The sequence below is a fragment of the Scylla paramamosain genome, chromosome 17 (genome assembly GCF_035594125.1).
Source record: "Scylla paramamosain isolate STU-SP2022 chromosome 17, ASM3559412v1, whole genome shotgun sequence".
In the NCBI taxonomy this organism is placed as follows: domain Eukaryota; kingdom Metazoa; phylum Arthropoda; class Malacostraca; order Decapoda; family Portunidae; genus Scylla; species Scylla paramamosain.
In genome coordinates this window covers 24,195,285-24,212,784 of record NC_087167.1, presented here as the reverse complement: position 1 = coordinate 24,212,784, position 17,500 = coordinate 24,195,285, and positions in this window count along the sequence as shown.

Here is a 17,500-nt window from a genome sequence, read left to right as displayed (position 1 = left end):
CTGAGGGGGGTTCCACTCATACTGCTTTTCTAGACAGGGTGGAATCAAAAGCTTTTCGTCTCATCAACTCCTCTCCTCTAACTGACTGTCTTCAGCTTCTCTCTCACCGCCGCAATGTTGCATATCTAGCTGTCTTCTACCGCTATTTTCATGCTAACTGCTCTTCTGATCTTGCTAACTGCATGCCTCCCCTCCTTCCGTGGCCTCGCTGCACAAGACTTTCTTCTTTCTCTCACCTCTATTCTGTCCACTTCTCTAACGCAAGAGTTAACTAGTATTCTCAATCATTCATCCCTTTCTCTGGTAAACTCTGGAACTCCCTGCCTGCTTCCGTATTTCCACCTTCCTATGACTTGAATTCCTTCAAGAGGGAGGTTTCAAGACACTTATTCATCATTTTTTGACCACTGCTTTGACCCCTGTATGGGACTGGCATTTCAGTGGGCATTTTTTTTATTACATTTTTGTTGCCCTTGGCCAGTGTCCTTCCTACATAAAAAAAAAAAAAAATAGTAGTAGTAGTAGCAGTAGTAGTAGTAGTAGTAGTAGTAGTAGTAATGCTATTTTTCATATATTTAGTAATTTTTTTTTTTCATGTTAATATTTATATTTATATTTTTTGTTTTGTTTTGACATTCATACGAATGCTATAAAGGTGAAGCATAGAAATTTATTTGATTAATTAATTAATTTATATATCTATTTATTTTGATTTTTTAAATTAATTAATTTATTTATTTTTATTATTATTATTTTTTTTTTTTTATGTCTCTATGATAAGCAAAGCATTATAGAATTTATGAAAGCACATATCCTCTAGAGTCTTGCCCTACAAAAGATTCTGTAAAGTAAAAAATAAAGGGAATAAGTGTCAGTGACGTTTGATGAATAGAGGAAGGCGTGGCAGAAATTACCATAAAACGTATATAAATGAAAATTTATCTTCCTCGTATTTTCCAACTTGCGTTTGCTTCTTGAAAATTTAACTGGGTGGGTCATATAGCAGACATATTGTTCTTTCCTCCATTGTAGTTTGTTTCCAGCAAGCCCCCTAAATAAAGTTTCTGTTTTTTTTTTTTTTTTTTTTTTTTTAAAGAAATGAGGAATTACATTCTAACGCTGATCACTGAGCGGAGCGTAGACGAGCTGCTATCCTCAAGGACGTTACCTCTCTCTCTCTCTCTCTCTCTCTCTAAATAAGACTTTAAATAAAAAGAATATATATATATATATATATATATATATATATATATATATATATATATATATATATATATATATATATATATATATATATATATATATATATATATATATATATATATATATATATATATTAAAAGACAATGAATATCCTCTGGGGAAGGGGTGACAATCCTTATTTAACCCTTAATTTCAGTTGAATTTTGACAAGTCTACGTTAAAATGTTTCCATTTTTCTGCAGTGATAAAGAAACGTAGAGGGTTAGCTAATATATTTAATTGTTAATTGTATCTTTTTTTCTTTCTTTTTTTCATTTATTCTTTTATTAATTTTTCTTTTCATTGCTTAATTATGCATTATGCCGACACTGCAGGTTACAATTGCAGATATTGCAAGTATTTTTGACACAATACAAGTACATCCAGCTAAACTATTGCTACAGTATAGAGAGAGTATTTCGATTACATACCTTATTCTTCATCTTCTTTTCTTCTTTTTTTTTTTTTTAATAAATATAATAATAAATAAATAAGTAAATAGGTATTGTCAAATGAAATCGTTGAGATTACGCAGGGGTTTCGGGCAATACTTGGATGGGTGACTACACAAGCCTCATCTGTCTGAAAAAAAAAAATAAATAAATAAAAAAAATAAGAATAAGAATAGGGAGAATGAACGAAAATTTTAAGTAATAAAGATAACAGTAAGAATTATTATAACAAGAATAAGAAAAATTACAATAAAGGAATATAAAAAAAAAGAAAGAAAGCATCCCATGTCTTTCTTCCTAATTGTCATAGAAGGGTGAATTCTTTTGTATATTTTCCAACATTTCCAATACAACGATATGAATGGGGGAAGAAAGAATAAGAATAATAGAAAGAAGGCCTCCCAACACCTAGTTCTCCGGTCTTGGCCAATTAGCTAACGGCGGGATCAGCGCAGTTAAGCAGGGGGTCCGGGAAGAACTTGGATGGGTGACCACAAAAGCCTCATCTCTCTGAGAATAGAAAAAAATAGCAATAAGAATGAGGAGAATGAACGAAAAACGAAAATAATAAAATAACAATAACAACTATAATAAAAAAAAAGAAGATTAAGAATAAAAAGAACAAAAATAAGGGAAAAAAGTAATAATATATCTCTCTTGCTAATTGTCGTAGAATTATGAATGAAGGGTTAATTTTAGTGCATATTTTCCAACATTTTCAGCACAACAATGCAACAACAATACAGGAAAGAATAAGAATAAGAGAAATAAGCCCTCCCAACACCTTGTTCTCCGCTCTTGACCAATCAGCTGACGGCGGGATCAGCAAGGTTAAGCAGGGGGTCCGGGCAGAACTTGGATGGGTGACCGCACAAGCCTCATCTCTCTAAAAGTAGGATAAATAAGAATAAGATAAGGAAGAATAATAAAAAAAAATGAAAATAATAAAGATAACAATATTAATTATGACAAGAATAAGAAAAAAATAGAATAAAAAGAATGAAAAAAATAAGAATATCACAACTTTCTTGCTAATTGTCTTAGAATTTTAAATGACATGTCAGTTCTGCTGTATATTTTCCAAGATTTGTTATGAATGAGGGAAGAAAGAATAAGAATAAGAATAAGAATAAGAACAAAATGAATTAGACTAACAATAATGATCACATCTTTCATGCGGTGACTGCGTGGGCGATGAGCCTCACTGGACGTTTCTGACCAATCACAAGGCAGGGTTGGAGTCGTCGGGCCCACCCGATTCATATATAAAGGGATTTTGTGGGAAGCGCGGGCACACTCGCCCACGAGCCGCCTAAAAAGGAGCATTTTCGCTTCCAACGACTCTACAAAAAAAAAAAAAAAAAAAAAGGCTTTGGCCTGCTAGACAAAAAAGAATACCGATAGACAACCCGGCAGTCACTTCGAGGAGCCGCGGTCTTCCCTACGTTCCCTGTGGAGAGAGCCTCACCTAAGGGTATCGCTGGAAGATCGCAGTAACTCACTGGTATAAGTGACTTTTGCCAACTGTTCCTCCTACTCCACCTTTCTTTTGTTCGTACCGGCGACAGAGTCAGGATCGGGCCTTAGGCAAGCCCGCTCCGCGCTCTTTAGCCACCGGGGCCTCTAGTGTTGGCTAGAGCAGCCTAGAGACACCCCGTGAACGTACAATCCCTACCTCAGGGCTAGATATTCAGGGTCTCCTCTCTCCATCTAGGATCCCCCTCGGGATATAGGTTCTAGGGCGACAGGAAACAACAATAGGTTGTTTATAGGCCACTCGTGGTTGTAGCACCCTAAAGGCTGTAGCGCCAAAAGGCTGTAGCGCCACTCACGCCTAATAACACTTTTCCACCACAGATTCTCTCCTACAGGGCTGCAGCATCATAGGGCCCGGCCCTATGATAAGATGGCCGCCCCACGCCCCCCTGACCGGACAATAAGGTACCGGATTAAAACTGCCAACATCCCTGCCGACCTCAGCAATGCCTTTTTTACCAGGACCCAGGTTCCCCACACAAAATGCTTTAAATCTGGCCCTTACATTATCGTTGGTCTAGCCAGTGAGGCTGATCGCGAAAGACACACCACTCACCAGGCAAACGAAAACTTAAAACTCCTAGGTTTCGAGCTTGTTGAGTCTCCAGAGGAAATATCCGCCAGGACCATCCTTGCCCGCCGTGTGGACGACTATTTACTGAAAAAAACTAACGACGATCTCCGAATGGAGATTGAAGCTAGAAACGAAACCCAAATTGAAGAAATACACGCAATCCCAAAAGCTCACATGATTAAAATACGTCTCCGGTCGAAACAACAGGCCGACCTCATCAAAAATAAAGGCATCAAAATATTTTCGCAAATAGTACCTTCTTATAACATTAATATTGAAGAATACAGACCGGTTACACAGTGTTACAAATGCTATAAATTCAGCCACCGCACTAACCAGTGCAAAGACACTGAACAGATCTGCTCTAAGTGTGCAGCTAAGGGCCACGACTACAAGAACTGTCAATCATCCACCTTAAAATGCATAAACTGTGAAGGGGAACACACAGCGGTCTCCTTTAAATGTCCCATAAAACGTGAGAGTCAGCAACAACAAAACTCTCCAAAACCTACCCCAATTACAACTACCTATGCACAAGCCACCACACCCAATACTTCCACACAAACTACTTCTAACACAAACACAAACTCAGAGAAACTTCTGCTTGCAGAAATTATCATAAAATATTCAATTCAGACCTCTTTTGGCGACTTAAAAAAGCAAGCTGAAACCATGAATTCCCTGCTTGAATATAACGGTTGCCCCACAATAAAGCTTCCACCAAACTTCCAACAAACCAACCAACAACACTTTAAACAACATTTCCAACAAAACGAAGAGATACACACTCCAACACCCCCACTTCAGCAACCCGAACTTACCACACCCAACGACACCAGTTCCCTCTCACCTAGGGACATGGGCTCCGAAGAAGACCCAGCTTCTGGTGAATCGCAGCCCCAGAAGTCCCCTCCAACACAATCCACTCCTACCACTACCATTACCAGTGCCATTACTTCTACCAACACAACCAACAACACCACAAAAAAGACTGACACAAAACGCCTGCTCACAAACCAACCCCAACCTTCACCCCCATCTACACGAACCGCATTAAGGGGTAGGAAAAACACCTAACACACTCAACAATGATCACAGTAGTACAACTAAACTGTCGCGGTTTCTGGAATAACAGACACCTTATCTCAGAAGCAATTCGATCTATCGATCCAGACATCGTCCTTCTCAACCACACAGGCACACCTCTTAAACCCATCAAACTTTACGGATACAACACACGCTACACAACAGGTACGCGCCATGATGGCGTAGCTATCATGGTAAAATGTACCATCAAACACATCCACATAACCGACTGGCCTTCAGCTCACTTCCTGGCCACCAAGATCGAAACACAACACGGGCAATTTCTAATCGCCACAACGTACAGCAGACCGGATACTGGGCTCCCTCTCACCAGCCTCAACAATCTCTTCAACCACACAAACCTACCAGTCTACATACTGGCAGACCTTAATGCCAGTCACACAGCATTTCGACATAACAAGAACAACCAACACGGACACGAACTTCTGCAACTCACACAACTAAAACGCCTCCGTTTCCTTGGTCCTGACTTTCCTACCTGCTATACCCACAATGGGAATGGCAGGCCGGATCTCATTCTCTCCAATCGGCAGTCCCTACCTTTCCACCACCACATCTCCCAAGGACCCCTCTGTGGTTCAGACCACGTTCCCATAATCCTAAAAATATCCTCCAACCCCATATCTATCCCATCCCCACCTGTCCCCGACTACCCCTCCGCCGATTGGGAGGGATTCAGGGAAACACTTACAGATCTACACCGACCAACACAGCTCGAAGGCCAACCATATACAGAAATAGACAGCGCCCTAGCGAAACTACACAGTGACATCCTGACATCAGCCAACAGACACACCCCAAAGAAACAACACACAATTCACATAGACTTCAGACCCTCCATAAAAACACAACGACTACTAGTGTGCTACAGAACACGCTTTTTAAAAAACATGAACAGCCTCATTCCCATCTACAGAGACCTATGCACCCTTCGCACACACATACTAAATAGCCTACAGGATGATCACAGCGCTCACTGGAGGACTCTAGTCTCCCGTATGGACGGAGCTCGCTGTAGAAACCCTACTCAGTTCTGGCACATGGTGCACAAGCTAAAGGGAAGCCAGCGGGAAAGATTCGAGTACCTCCTAGTGAACGGTGATCGAGTCACCAACCCAGACCAGGTCACCAACACCTTCCAGACACACTGGCGTAACTCCTTCCAACCACACCCTCTCCCTCTTCATGAGCCCAGTATTGCCCACATACACCATATCACCGATATTGTGCGCCAAAACCTAGCAAACACACTACCACATAACATTATACACTTAACACGACTAGACCCACAACACCCTCTCATCACACCCATTGAGGAGGAAGATGTCGCCAGGTTGCTCAGGCACACTCCGCGGCGAGCCCCCGGCCCCTCAGGAGTCACCTGGCCAATGGTGCGGAGCCTTCCTCCAGAAATCATATCCAGCCTGACAAAAATATTCAATGCTTGCCTCGCCTCTGGATACTTCCCAAAGGCTTTCAAAATTTCAAACATCACCCTAATTGCCAAGCCCGGAAAAAACTCTCACTTACCAGAAAACTATCGCCCCATAAGCCTACTTGAAATTCTTGGAAAAACTTTTGAGCGTCTAATCAATTTAAGATTGAGAGCGTTCCTCGAAGATAACGGATTGCTGGCACCACAGCAGTTCGGTTTCCGGAGGAACGCCTCAACTGAGGACGCCCTTAACAGCATAGTAGCCTACCTAAATTTCAACAAGCCATATTACAAGACAGCACTCGTGACAAAAGATGTCAAAAAAGCTTTTGACACCGTTTGGCACACCGGTTTAAAATATAAAATTTGTAATAACTTCAATCTCCCTTATCTAACACAACGCATCTTGTGTAGTTTTCTGGATGAGAGACAGACAAGAATCCGCCACCAGGGCACCTTTTCGTCATTTTTTACCCCTCAGGCTGGAGTCCCACAAGGCTCCGTACTCTCCCCAACCCTTTTTAACATGTACACAGCTGACCTACCCCTCCCAGCCCACAATGACTCACTAACTATTCAATACGCGGACGATGTAACGCAATTGGCCCGTGCCAGGTCGTTAGATCTCCTAACCGACAAAATTCAATGGGAACTGATGGCGACTGGCCTGTGGGAGATGAAATGGCGAATTCTCTCCCATCCCGAAAAATCAAAAGTCACTTATTTCAACATTAAAAGAAGTCAGCCCCGCCAAATCTCACTAAACAGAATTGATCCAATCCCCACCCCAATCCCCATCAGTAACAACAACAAAGTGCTTGGCCTCACCATAGATAAGCACCTCAACTTCAATATACATATAAAACAAAAAGCAACCATAGCCGCCAAGGCCTTGAGCAACCTGGAAAGATTTCGCGACAGCAGCACAAAAACAAAACTTCACCTCTACAAAGCTTTCATTCTCCCTCTCTTAACCTACTGCCCTCTTGCCCTCTCTCTCTCTGCTCCCTCCAACCTCTCTAAACTTCAGAAGGTTCAAAACCGAGCAATTCGTTTCGCTCTTGGGACGAAATGGTTCGACTTCAGAACCTCTCTCTCCATTCACGAGGAGTCCAACATCCCCCCTCTTAACATAACACTCCACAATAGAATCGAAAAACAACTAAGCTCCTTCTCCGACAGACACACAATCACATACAATTTCATTACCAACCTCCCCCCAGCTTTCCGTCACTTGCCGCACTGCAATCTCCTTGATCCTCCCACTGTGCCTCCTGAACCTGTCTTCTAATAATGGACTCCTCCTTTCTTCCCTTCACTATCTCCTTTTTCTGTACCACTCATGGTGTCTGAGTGGCATCATCGTCGTTCTCTCGTTCACGTGGGCGGGCCCGCGTGCCAACACCTAGTGGTTTTTTCATATTTTTTGTCTTATGGTTTTGTATTCATATTTTTGTTTTTATGCATTATTTTTCTGTCTCGCAGCCTAGGTTTTAAGGTGGCACCGGACCGCTCCTGGGAAAGGGACTAGACAAAAAAACACCGCCATTAACATACCATGCCTCTGACCGAGGGAGTGGGGTCGTGTGCCAACACCTAGTGGTTTTTTCATATTTTTTGTCTTATGGCTTTGTATTCATATTTTTGTTTTTTATACATTATTTTCCTGCCTCGCAGCCTAGGTTTCAAGAGGGCACCGGACCACTTCCAGAGAGACGGGGATAGCACGAACCGCACTCCTCCCACTGACGTCACGGCAATGGGGCCCCCGGCCGTCGGCATGACGTTCCGGTAGCGGTACCCCCCGAGGTAGTTAAGGAGCGGCCAGTACTGATGATGGGGACGGTAACCACACCATTCAGTGGAAGCCACTTCACCCCCCACACAGAGGTAGTTGGGTGCGGCAAGGGCTGGGCAGGAAGGTAGTCAAGAGATGGTGGGGCGGGGCCCTGGAAGCATCCATGCAGGAATCCCCATTCACCCCCCGCCACCAGCGACTTACCGCGTGCAGGCAGATGGTATTAGATTTGACCCCTCGTTGCGGTGAGGGAGCCTTTTCGAGCCTCTGTCATTGCACATCCTACCATCACGTCAATCATTATCACAAACCATCCTCTCCCTCCCCATGCATACTCGTATAACACCACGACATTTTTTATATTATATTTATATATATATATATATATGTATATGTATGTATATGTGTATATGTATATATGTGTATATATGTATGTATATGTATATATGTATATATGTATGTATGTATGTATATGTATATATATATATATATATATATATATATATATATATATATATATATATATATATATATATATATATATATATATATATATATATATATATATATATTTATTTATTTTTTTTTTTTTTTTTTTTTTTTTTTTTTTTTTTTTTAGCAGGGTGGCCTTTTTGCAGGACGAGTCACAGGACACAAGAAAAAAGGACCAACACCGCTTTTTTCACCCACCACATTACATCATACAATAAATATCCCGGCCATCACCAAATCACTCTACTACTATCCGTGGTTCGGAACCCACGTAAAACTGTAGGTCCCTCCGCTATACGGATGCAATTCTTCCTCTGTCCTTCTTTGAACCAATAAAAAGCACAAAAAAACCCTTTTTACTCTGACTGTCCTTCACTCCTCTTTCACAACCTGATAATGCAGGCTCTGGATAGTCTGGCCCCTAACTTGTGCGTGGTTTGGCCCGGGGATTTGGGTGCGTGGGCGGCGTCCGTGGCTGTGGCTGTGTTGGGCTTGGCTTGCTCGGTTGGTGGAGGACTCTCCTGCTTTCCCCGATAAAGCCCTTGTCTTCCTGGCCATCTTAGAATGAATATAACACGTTAAAAAAAAAAAATAAATAAATAAAAAACATAAAAAAAAGATGTCCCTCCTAATTCAAATTGCGCCTGGGTCAAGCCCCAGTGACTATTTCTCCTACTACAATTCCCTTCTTATCACCCCCCTATTCTTCCCACTATCCCCACTTCTCCCTCCCCATCTTTTCTCTCTTTGTTATGTTATGTTATATGTAAGCGCGGGCAGAGGCAGCAGACGGTAGTAGCGGCACGCAGACCGTTCGGACGCTGAGTGAAAGTGCTGGACAGCAGCTCTCGCCGCCTCGTACTTACTCGCCACCGAGTCAAGGAGCTAGGTGATCATAGACGGAAGAACACCAGCTGCCTTCCCAGGTCCCACTGTGTACCGGAGCTCTCCCTGTCCGGTTGAGAGCTCGCCCTGTGGTTCCTCGCCATCCTCCCTTTTCCCTTCCTTGCTCCCAGCTTCGTTCTTTGCCAGACTGCAGTGAGCGGACCCAGAACGTTCCCGAGAGTGACCCTCGGTAACTAGGTGGATCTGTTGGCTCTGGCTTAGAAGGCTGCTGGGTAAGCCTCCCTCTTTACCTCCAACTTGATATTTCCTTTCCCCTCCTTCAGAGGAAATCTCTGCTAGGGCTAGGTCGTGGGGCAGGGCCATTACGACAGCTTTTAGGAGCTGGGTGACTAAACTGCCCCACATAGGCAGGCTCCTTCTCTTTCTTTTTTTTCTATCCATTTATTAGCTGTGGGTTTTTGTCGGGCCTCGGCCCCCTTATAGGAATTATTGTTTTTATCATGTGAAAAATGGCGAGAGTAAAAATAAAAACAACAAACAGCCAAGATCCACGAAGAAAGAACACTCTCCTAACAATACTCAGCAACAATGATGTCTTCCCTACCAACATAATTCCAGTCCAAGATGGATTCATCATCGTCTCGTCAGATGAAGAGCAAGAAAAGATATTCAAGGACAAGATTAAGGAAGAATTTTCCCAAGAAGACATGAATCCAGTAATACCACCAGAACTGAAAGCAAAGAAAACAGTCATAGCCTTTAATGTTAATGCACACATCTACAACAACTCTGAAGACGACATATTAAATGAATTGTATACTCAAAATTCATTCCTGGAAGGCAATATTGATAATGTTTTCAAGTTCCCTAACTCTAAAACAATTAAAATAACATTCTCTCAGGCAATCTATGCCTCTAAAGCTACAGAACATGGACTAAAGCTTTTTTCCATGAAAATTCCACATTACCAAATCCAGCAAGATAAATTTTATCACATCCAAACATGCTTCAGATGCTACATGATAGAATCTCACACCACAAAAGACTGTACAAAGCATAAAGAATATAAAATATGTTCCGAGTGTGCCGAGGAAGGGCACACGTGGAAATCATGCAACAAAGAGAGCAAAAAATGCATCAATTGTGGAGAAAACCACAGAACACTATCTATGAGATGCAAAATAAGAAAAGATGTAATAAAGATGAAGAGAGAGGAAGAAAAGGAGACAGCATCATACTCCCAGATAACAAAGACAAACAACATCCCCACAATGAATAACAGCACATCAACACAAATCAGCAGAGAAGACCATTTCAAAATATACTCTTGCATGATACACGCTCATCTAATGAATGTAATAGAACCAGGAAGCTATGAGAAAGAACTTAATGCCACTCTAAAGGAAAATAAACTTCCTCAAATAAAAATACCCAAGACACCTAATTCCTCAAAACTCCTCTCACTTCTAGCCGACACAGAAAAACTATCCTTAATGGAAACTGAAGACCTACTAACAGACACACAAACAGATCAACAACAAAATGTAACAACACTAGACACACACACCCAACAAGTTTCTACCAAACAAAAAACACAAACAAACACAAAGAAACAACTTGACAGCGATGAAATAGAACTTAAAATAATAACAAGAGAGAGCCAGGGATGGCCTAAAAACATCACAATGGGTCATCTGATAAAAGGAATAGAGGATGGAACATATAAATACACCTACAATGAACCAACCATGAAATCTCACGAAGTGATAGGACTAATCAAAAAAGGTGATATAGTGTTGAAAGACTGCTTCACTATACTGGAAGACAGTGTATTCAGGAAAATAAGAACAGGACAGTGCAATGAAAGGTCTCCAGTTGCTAGGCAAACACAAAAACTAAAAACAAAAAACACACAGTAACACACAAAAACACTCACACACACACCAACAAAGTCACACAAACAACATGGCTCTAAGAAACATTAAGATAATACAACACAACGTACTACACTGGAACAACAGACGAATATCACTCTCCAACACATACAGAATAATAGACCCAGAAATAATACTCATAAACAGCCACGGCATACAAGAAAACACACCAATGAAAATTCCTGGATACAGAGTACACACGAAAAATACCCTCAATAATGCGTCAGATGGCACAGCTATAGCAATAAAAAAGAACATACAATATAAACTACTTGATGATTTCCTATCAGATCTACTTGCAGTAGAAATAAGTACCACCACAGGAAAAATAATAATTTCAACTTTATATCAACCACCATCAAGAACATATATACCCATACCTGACTTCACTAAATTGTTTAGACGTACCTGTCCAGTATACATGCTGGCTGACTTAAATGCAAATCACCCCAACTTAGGATACACTCACAGCAACAACAAAGGCAGACAAATCAACACTTTAATACAAAACAGACTAATACAACATGTCGGACCAGATTTTCCTACTTATTATACACACAGAAGAGGCACAACACCAGACATTATACTTACAAACCACCGCACATACCACAACACACATGCAGTAGAAGGACCCCTCACCACAAGCGATCACATTCCAATAATTTACACAATAGCCACAGCCCCTATACTCATTCCAGCTCCACCAAGACCCAACTACAATAAAGCAAATTGGGAAACATTTAAAAGACATGTCACCAACACACTACACACAAACACACTACACGAAGAAACACTTGAAACAATAGACACTGCCACTGAAAACTGGCACCAGGCAATAGAGCAAGCTATGCAACAAGCCATACCCACTACACGTTACAAATGTCTACCATCACCCAAACACACAGACACAACAAAACTACTTAAGACACTTTTTACAGAACTACAGACTTACTCACGTGCACACGGTTGGTCCTATCAGAATTACAGATACTACAAACAACTACAAACACTACTACACGAAGCTTTAATACAGGAAAATAGAGAACACTGGTACAGACTAATAAATGAAGTTTCGAGCACTTATAGAGATCCTACAACATTCTGGAAGAAAATTAAACTACTGACAGGCAACAGAGAGAACGAACCCCACTACATTAGGAACACACATAACAACAAAGTATACACCGACAGAGAAAAAGAGGAAGTACACAGAGAGTACTGGCAAGAAATCTTTAGTGGAGAGGAGGATGGAGAGGAAGATCACATGGAAAATGAGATTGTCTTACATAACATCAGAAATAACACCCACAGAACAATTCCCTACAATAACTCTGACATTACCAGACTCAACACACAACACACTGACACGACAATAACTACAGAAGAATTAAAAAACATCATAAAGCAGCTAAAAAGAACTAGCCCGGGACGAAGTGGAATTAATAAAACAATCTTAACACACCTACCAGACACAGCAATAATTAGACTAACAGAAATATTCAACAGCACTATCTCAGCAGGCTATTTTCCCGACAAGTGGAAAAACGGAATCATCAGACTAATCCCTAAACAAAATAAATCCCCTCAACAGGCTCAAAATTACAGACCAATAACGCTATTAGAAGTACCAGGCAAAATCCTTGAGCGAGTGATAAATTCAAGGCTAAAAACACACCTAGAAATTAATAACTTATATAACACTTACCAGTTCGGTTTTCGTAGTAATAGAGGCACCACACAAGCACTAGCAGTCATCACAGAACAAATAGCACACAATAAATCAGATAAAGGCCAGTGCCAAGTCATACTAAGAGACATATCTAAAGCTTTTGATCAAGTCTGGCACCTCGGTCTTAAGCATAAAATCCTACAACTACAACTCCCTATTACAATAGAAAAATTTTTATGCGACTTTTTATCTGATCGCACAGCATCCATTAAAGTTAATCATTACATTGGTCCTACATTTAATTTAAACTGCGGTGTACCACAAGGGAGTGTTCTGTCACCAACACTCTTCACAATTTACACCAATGATATTCAACAACCTATACAAACCCTTAACATCAGTTTTGCAGACGACATAACACAAATAATTGGCTACCCAGGAAGGTCCAAGAACATGCTCAATATAAAAACAGAGAGAGCAATAACAGCAATTAATAACTACGAAAGGAACTGGAAAATAAAAACCAATGTTAATAAATTCACCCCTCTGCACCTTGGAGCAAAACTTACCTTTCCACTCATCATTAACGAAGAAGAAATAGAATTTAAAAGTACCGGCAAATGCCTTGGTCTAACCATAACTACAGGTGGCTACTACAAACATATACAGGAGCGTAAAAATATAGCAATAGCGTCACTACAAAAACTCTACAAGTTACATAACATGCCAGAGAAAATAAAAATACACTTAGTAAAAGCACTAATACTACCAATACTTGATTACCCTCCAATCCCTATGCACACAATGAGCAATAACCAAATTAGCAAACTTCAAAAAGTTCAAAACAAAGCACTTAGATTTGCAACAAATCAGAAACACCCTTACACCATGACAACAGAACAAGTACACATACACACCAAAACAGCACCTCTCAATATACGTCTACACTACAGAGCAAAGACAATTTGGGAAAAAATTGATGAGTTGGGCCTGCCTAACTATCAAAGCCTAAAAGACAACTCAGATCAAATAGTAAAATACCCCCGTGATTTCCCTAGCAGCCTACAGGCATGCAAAACAATACCCAACCCAATATATTAACAAACCGAAAATAAAGGAAACATACTCACCTTAAAACACTTACCTTTACTCACTGTATTCCTGAAGATGGCCAAACACAAAAACTCAGCACACACGGGGCATCTGGAAAGGAAAGAATATTATGTAACTCCAACACTCTAAACAGCACACACACACACACATGCTTCACATGGGACTCGTAGCTGGCCTCCTCTCTCCCCACTCCGCGCCCTGAGTCGGCGGTGAGGCGGTATGCCAAGCCGGTGTTCACCACACCGTAGTGCACAGCCGAGGGGTACTGGCCACTGGTAGGGCTTGCTGGCCCCCAGCAAGCGGTAGATGGGGAGGGGGTTGCACCTCATCCTGAGTCGCTGACACCCGGGGACCTACCTATAGGGGGTAAGAGTTGTGTGGTGTCGGCGAGGGAGTAGTGGTAGAGTCTCTCTCGACTCGCCTGCGGTGTAACAGGGAGAACAATCGCGGCCCGTGCCATCACATGAAGTCAGCACACAGAACACAAACATTCTCACAAACACATAATACACAGTATAACATCAATAAGTAAAATAGCAAGGTGGACAGCCCACCATCTTTAATCTTATACTTCTTTCATTATTTCTCACTATCCTCTTATACTCATATTATTCTTCCTTCACCCATCTTTTCTATAAATATAGATATATAGCGCGGGCAGACTCAGCTGAGTGTTCGTTGTGAGTTGTTGTTACCACAACTATGGCACGTACCAAGCAAACGGCTCGCAAGTCCACTGGTGGCAAGGCGCCCCGCAAGCAGCTTGCTACAAAGGCAGCTCGCAAGTCTGCTCCAGCCACTGGAGGTGTCAAGAAACCCCACCGTTACAGGCCTGGAACCGTTGCTCTCCGTGAGATCCGCCGTTATCAGAAGAGCACTGAGCTGCTTATCAGGAAACTGCCTTTCCAGCGCCTGGTGCGTGAAATTGCTCAGGATTTCAAGACTGACCTCCGCTTCCAGTCCTCTGCTGTCATGGCTCTCCAGGAAGCTTCCGAGGCTTACCTCGTGGGTCTGTTTGAGGATACCAACCTGTGCGCCATCCATGCCAAGCGCGTGACTATCATGCCAAAGGACATCCAACTGGCTCGTCGCATCCGTGGCGAGCGTGCCTAAGAAGTCATCCACGAATGATCTTCATAACAGCAATATCTAGGCCCTTTTTAGGGCCAAACATCTCTTTCATTAAAGAATTTTCATAGACAATCTGTTTGGTTTTGTGGAAGAAAATATTTATTTTCCATCTTTCAGTATCAGGTATCGACTTTCAACTCAATATCCTTCCCCCCTTTTTTTTTTTTTTTATATTATTATTATTATTCCCTCTTCCATGGCCATATCTCTTTCACTTGGGAGAATTTTTATCTTTCTTTATCTCTATTTTTTTTTTATCTTTTCTTTATCTCCACAGAATAATAATCACGATAATAATAAGCATAATAATAATAATAATAATAATAATAATAATAATAATAATAATAATAATAATAATAATGATACAATAATTATTATAATAATAATCATAATAAAAACAACAATATTAATATTATTAATAATGATAATAATAATAATAATAATAATAATAATAATAATAATAATAATAAAAATAATAATAATAATAATATTAATAATAATAACAATAATTATAATAATAATGCATTTGTCTATATCGTATCTTTTTTCCTTTTCAAGTGTGGCTCCAATGGAGCCGGGTATTATTTTATACTGGCAGCAGTATACTGGCCGCCTGTTTACTTGGAGGAGGTATACTTGGTAACAGCCTTGGTGCCTTCAGAAACAGCGTGTTTTGCCAGTTCACCAGGCAGAAGAAGACGGACAGCGGTCTGGATTTCCCGGCTGGTGATGGTGGAGCGCTTGTTATAGTGTGCCAGGCGGGATGCCTCGGCAGCGATGCGCTCGAAAATGTCATTCACGAACGAGTTCATGATTGACATGGCCTTGGAGGACACGCCAGTGTCTGGGTGGACTTGCTTGAGCACCTTGTAGATGTAGATGGAGTAGCTCTCCTTCCTCCTGCGCTTCTTCTTCTTGTCGCCCTTGGCAATGGCCTTCTGTGCCTTGCCAGCTTTCTTGGCAGCCTTTCCTGATGCTTTGGGAGGCATAGTGTCGCCGTACTGCTGTGAGAACGAGTGTGCGTTTTCTCAGTTGAAAAGTGGTATATATATTAGCGTGCCTACTCAGGATCAGGAGTCGCCACCTCAGCGAGCGTCCTGATTGGTCCAGACGCGCTCTGGGCCGATCTGATCTCGCGTATATATAGCCGTTTTTCCCAAAATTCACTACTTGCTCGCAGAGCTACCGACGAGGTTAGAGTACTCGCGCTCCTCATTTATCACCAACAACAACAACTACTACTACTACTACTACTACCACAACATCCATTATCATGTCTGGACGCGGCAAGGGAGGAAAGGTGAAGGGAAAGTCAAAGTCCCGTTCCAGTCGTGCTGGACTCCAGTTCCCGGTCGGCAGGATTCATCGCCTTCTAAGGAAAGGCAACTACGCCGAGCGCGTGGGTGCTGGTGCCCCCGTGTACCTTGCGGCAGTTATGGAGTACCTGGCTGCTGAAGTCCTTGAGCTTGCCGGCAATGCCGCCCGTGACAACAAGAAGACTCGCATCATCCCACGTCACCTGCAGCTGGCCATCCGCAACGACGAGGAACTTAACAAGCTCCTCTCCGGAGTCACCATTGCACAGGGTGGCGTGCTGCCCAACATTCAGGCCGTGCTCCTTCCCAAGAAGACTGAGAAGAAGTAAATAAAGGGCCTCCCTCCCCTTCAGCCAATATCACCATCAATCCGGCTCCTCTTCGGAGCCACACGTTCAAACATCTAGAGAGTTGTGTAGACTATACTGGTATATCAATAATAAGCAAGTAGTGTATTTATTTTCGAGTTAGTTATTTGTTATTATTATTATTATTATTTAGTCAGGCACGCAAGTGACCGAGAATAAATATGTATACTATATTTCTACTAATGTACCTGCTGTGTGTCACAGTGGAGAGTTGATTAGATGTGTTGCCTATTGTGATATGTTGAGCGTCTTTTTCATCTCAATGTATATTTTGTTTTATGAGAAACTGAGAACGATGAGGGGCGTGATCATTGAAATAAGTCAATGATAATAATAATAATAATAATAATAATAATAATAATAATAATAATAATAATAATGATAATAATAATAATAATAATAATAATAATAATAATAATAATAATACTTGGAGAAGACCTGATGAAGTGAGAAAGATGGTTATAATTAATAATGGTTTCTTTTCTTA